Source organism: Petaurus breviceps, unplaced genomic scaffold, assembly GCF_028583685.1.
Source record: "Petaurus breviceps papuanus isolate PSGF00001 unplaced genomic scaffold, PetGlider_PUasm1.0 76, whole genome shotgun sequence".
Lineage (NCBI taxonomy): Eukaryota > Metazoa > Chordata > Mammalia > Diprotodontia > Petauridae > Petaurus > Petaurus breviceps.
In genome coordinates, this window is record NW_027186473.1 from 1400411 (window position 1) to 1405399 (window position 4989).

The 4989-nt window shown below is 39.1% G+C and overlaps 1 protein-coding gene across 13 annotated transcripts in view; it reads left to right on the plus strand.

Moving 5' to 3' along the window:
- Positions 1 to 4989, plus strand: part of LIMCH1 (LIM and calponin homology domains 1) — a 384992-nt gene that overhangs the window by 189984 nt on the left and 190019 nt on the right. The gene's annotated exons all lie outside the window — the stretch shown is intronic.

Genomic DNA, 4989 nt, shown 5'->3' on the forward strand with positions numbered 1-4989 from the left:
AGGTCATTGTTAGGGAGATGAATTTGTTTCTGGGTAAGATGTTTAACATTCAGTTGTACTTGTGGATGAATTGCAGTGGTAATCGCCTCATTTCATTCTTTAATTCATTTGTTCTAAAAATTGAGGGAAGAATTTTTCTTAACTAAAAAGATCTTGACTTATTATAGTTTTCATTTGGGTTTAAAAGGCAAAAAAACAGAGCAATGCTCTGCACAGAGAGTTATAATAAATATTATTGTCCTTGATAGATGGAAGTTCTAACAGTGCGCTGAGTTAATATAATATAGTGATCTCTCTACTTAATCATTCATTCAGCATTTAGCCATTTAGCAAGCTTTCACTGTGTGCCTACTATGTATACAGCCCACTACTAGGCCTTGGGAGAACACAGAGTTTAAATAAAACACGGTCTTTGCTCTAAAGGAATTTGTAGCCCAGGTTCCTCTGCTCTCCAGAATTTCATACCATAAAACAAAGAGAGTGTAGCATTTACATCGAGGAATAAACACTGAGGAAAAAAACAAAGAGCTTACCATGATGTACTAGGTTTCTAACGGGGTGGGGAAGTATTATTTTCATTGCTTTAATTAATGCTCACAGAATCATGAAACTGTAGAATTAGAAGGCCTCAGAAGTCATCAAGTTCAACCCCCTTCCAGAGCATTAATCCCCTCTCTGAGATCCTGGACAAGTGATCACCCTCCAGTGGTAAGGCGTTCACTGCCTCTCAGGACAACAAATCCCACTTCTGGGTAGCTCTGACTTTTAGGAGGGATTAAGTCCAGATCTGCTTACTGTAGCTTCCATCCATTGGTCATAGCTCTGTCCTTTGGGCCCAAGCGGAATATCTACGTGAAAGCTCTCAGTATTTGGAGACAGTTATCGCATTACCCCTAAGGTTCCAGTTCTCCAGACTCCTAGACATTTGGAGGTTTCCTCAGTTTATCCCAGAATGGCATGATTTTGAGGCTCTTTTACACCTTAGTCATTCTATTCTTGATGCATCTCTGCTTGTCAGTGTTCTTTCTAAAATGTGGCATATTGACATAATACTCTATATTTGAGCTGACCTGGGCCAAGTACACCCCTGTTCTGCACTTCTGTTTTTGGAATGTCACATCGAATTAGCTTTTTGGATTTTGCTATCTGTAGAGTTCTTTTTTTTTTTTTTAAGAGTTTCTTTTTTTAAAGGAAGATAGTGCAGTATGAGGGTGGATGAGAAAATTGACCAGCAATTGTTTGGTGACTCTAGAGGCAAGAAGGAAAGGACTATAAAAGGATTCCAAATGATTTGTTGGATATTCCTGTGGGGGGCTATTGATATCCCGTCCTATCACTTACCCATAGTAAGTCTTCGGTCGTCACCGGCCTCCTAGGAGGAATTACCAGACAGAGCACCCGAGGTTTGCTGGAGTTGTTTATTCAGGCTCAGCTACATCGCGACAAAGAGACCTGACTTCCGTATCAGAGCAATTTATAGGTACACATAGCCAATCATCTTCTACAGCTCTATTCATTACCTTTTAAGGTCATACATCAAGCAAGCAGGCACTAGCCCATATACCATTACTTCCTGGCCCCCAACATATTCCTTCTGGTGATGGCCACCTTATTTGTGTATACAGACTCAAAAGCTCAGAAAACAAATGAGAAAAGTATCAAGAATCTAGGTGCAGGAGATGGGCTTTAAGGATTATTTATGATAAACCTATTAGCCATTAATGATTGCTATTTGAAGCTATATGGGAATGAGTGGCTGTTCATTCACATATAGCTTCCATTAGCAATCATTTATTAGCCATTTATTCCCATATGAACTCACAATTCATTCCCATTTTTCAGTGAGTGGCAATGAAATAATTGTATGCGTGACGGATGTTATATAAGGTGACATTGAGAACGTGTGTGGACTCAGGCAGTCACATTTCTGCATGGGTTGAGGTTTGCTTTTTTAAGTTTGTAATAGGTGAGTATACTCTGGAGCTATTATCCCAAGACCCACTTGCTAGTTAGGATTAGGACTGAGGAGTTAGGGAAGGGATATCTTTTCGAGTATTGTAGCTCATAAGCCCCTGTTGGTATTCTTTGTGCTATGACTATTGATTTGTAACCATTAGTTGGACAGAGTCTCGAGGAAAGGTTACTCTTGCCTAGAAAGTATATGTGGCAAAGGGGTTACTCACAGGCCTTGGAAGTCTTCGAGATATTAGAGGTAAAGTATGGCTTTTCTGTTGGATTCTTGGCAGGACCTTGTATTTTTTCATCTGTCCTTGATTCCCAGTTCAAATATTCTTTACCTGAACCTGGACTCTGAAAGGATGCCAATGGAAAATGGGAGTCCTCTGATCTCTCAAGTTTATGAAGTCCTTTTCTGGTCAAGGGGAGTTGTGAGGTGACCAAGCCAGAGGCTGGGATCTATGTTCCTACTTCCCCAGCCCCAGCTGATTTTTTTTACTCAGGAGTTTGAATGGAATGCTGTCTCTTCTTTGTTTGCTCAAATTTCTGGGGTTCTGAATTAATTCCTTAGTTTTATGCAGGCCTCACAGGCCATTATCAAGTCCTTCACCCAGTCCCTCACCCAATTCAAGTAGGCTTCCTGTGCAATATCCCTGGAATTCATCCAGTGGCTTTCAAGGATTTTTCATACTTAGTCCAAAGTCTTTGTTTGATTGAGACATTTTCTCACTTGATAAACATAGAGCAAAAATGGGGGAAGCAGGGAATGACTCTGACTTTTTTTTTTGGCTTTTTGGAGGGCAATTGGGGTTAAGTAACTTGCCCAACGTTACACCTCTAGTTTTTTTGTGTTGGTGTTAAGCCCGGAACCGAATTCAGGTCCTCCTGACTCCCAGGCAGGCGCTTTACTCACTGCACCACCTAGCCGCCCCTCTGACTCTGTCTTTGTGTAGTTAATTGGTTACTTGATTTTTTTGCCATTTCTACTTAAGCTAGTTAAGAAGCTGTCATTAAAATACCATAATTTTGTTCTTTAATAGAATCTTTAAAACTGATCATTCAGGTTGATTTTCTTAAAATGTTAGTAACATAATTGTAATGAGGTTGATTCTCACAATTTCCATTTTTTTTTAATCAGTTATACGTATGGCCCACTATGACCTTGAGGCTGGGTCTCCAAGAGGGGAAGAAGGAAAAGTATATCAGAGGGAAGGCTCTTCAGAGAAACTCTGGAACCATAGTCAAAGAGTTGATCTCCATGAGTCTCAAGTATGGATTATAAGAAGACTTTAGTTCAGATTGTGCATCCCTGAATAATTCATTGTACTTCCCTTGGTCTCAGTTACCTAATCTGTACAAAGAGGGAGTTGGGCTTGACAACCCCTAAGATCTTTCCAGCTCCAAATCCATGAGCCTATGATCTCTGTGCTGTTTCTATTGTCTTAGAAAATATGGCTCTTGATCTGTCAAAATTGGTTCAGAGCAAAGGAACAGTTTCTAAAAAACCATCTACAGAGAAATCAATGCCCTTTTTGCCCATCTGAAAGTTGAAACCTTTCCTTTTTTAACCTTGTATTTTCCTTCCTTTGATTACATCTTTTCTTTTGATATATGCCTCTTCAACCTTATGTCTTGGGGGGCATACTGCCTTACCATCTTCCATACTACTGTACCCTTAGGTCTTCCTGGTCCAGGACTGAACATTTGCCCTTCTTATATGTAATCTAGACCCTGGCACTAGTATCTGCCCCACCGCTGTAACTTCTGAACTTCTGGACCTTTCCTCCTGCCATGCAGATAGACCTTTTTTTTTTTGCTATTTGGAGGGCAATTGGGGTTAAGTGACCTGCCCAAGGTCAAATGGCTAGTTTTTGTGTTAAATGTGTGAGGCCAGATTTGAACTCCTGACTCCAGGGCTGGTACTCTATTCACTGCACCACCTAGCCGCCCCATCACATGTACCTTTTCAATGTTGTTTCCTTCAGTTAGTTCCTTGAGTGCAGAGGTGATCTTGCTTTTTTTTATATGTATTTGTAGTACTTTTAAAACACTGCTGGTCTCCTAGTAAATGTAAGTTAATAATTTTTCATTCATTCATCTCATTCATGTGTGAATAATAAAATGAAGACAGTTGAAAATAAATTGATCTTTTCAGCCACATCCATAGTAAGTAATAGTATTTTCTTGGCCAACTAGAAATGACCTATTAAGAAAATCCAGTCTACAAAAAAGTGAACTGGAAAAAATAGATAAACCAAGGATTAGTTGCCTTACCAAAGAATTTTTCATAGTGTGCTTTTTACATAGCAATCCCCTAATATATTTAGTAATTACCCTTTAATCCTATTGGCCATTCAAATGAGTGTTTGATACTTAATTTTTAGGAGCATATCTACTTCACATGAGAAGTAGCATTGCATAATGGATAGAATGCTGTACTTAGCTTCTAGAAGACCTGGGTTCGGATTCTGCCTCTGGCACTTTTGAGTTTATCTCAGTAAGACTCAGATTACATATCACCCCTGGATTGTCATCTCTTGTAGTGAAAGGCGTTTTCCATGTTGGGACTTCTCATGCCAACATAATTTTGAGTCCTTGAGGTATTAACATACCTGTTATTATGAATCAATGAACATGTGAATCTGTCCATCGTTTCAACAAGAATTAGTTTAGGTACTGTTTTGGACTTGTAAGTTATTCAAAGAATAATATTATACTGATACATATAAATGAAGTTTGGAGTTTTATTGGTGGGGGAGAAGTTATGCTAATCAATACAAAGCTGTTGTTTTTTCTTTTTTAAAGTATGCTTATTTTTTTCCCCATCTTGGACAATTTCAGTTCTTTTATTAATGTTCATTAGGGGATGTATGCTAGGTTTTTTAACTGTGTTTCAAGGTAAGAGAATGGTACCAAGGCATGCTTTTGTAAATCAAGCTGTCAACAAGCATTAATAAGTTACCTGTTAAATGCCAGCCACTAGGTGGTGTGTGTGTGTGTGTGTGTGTGTGTGTGTGTGTGTGTGTGTGTGTG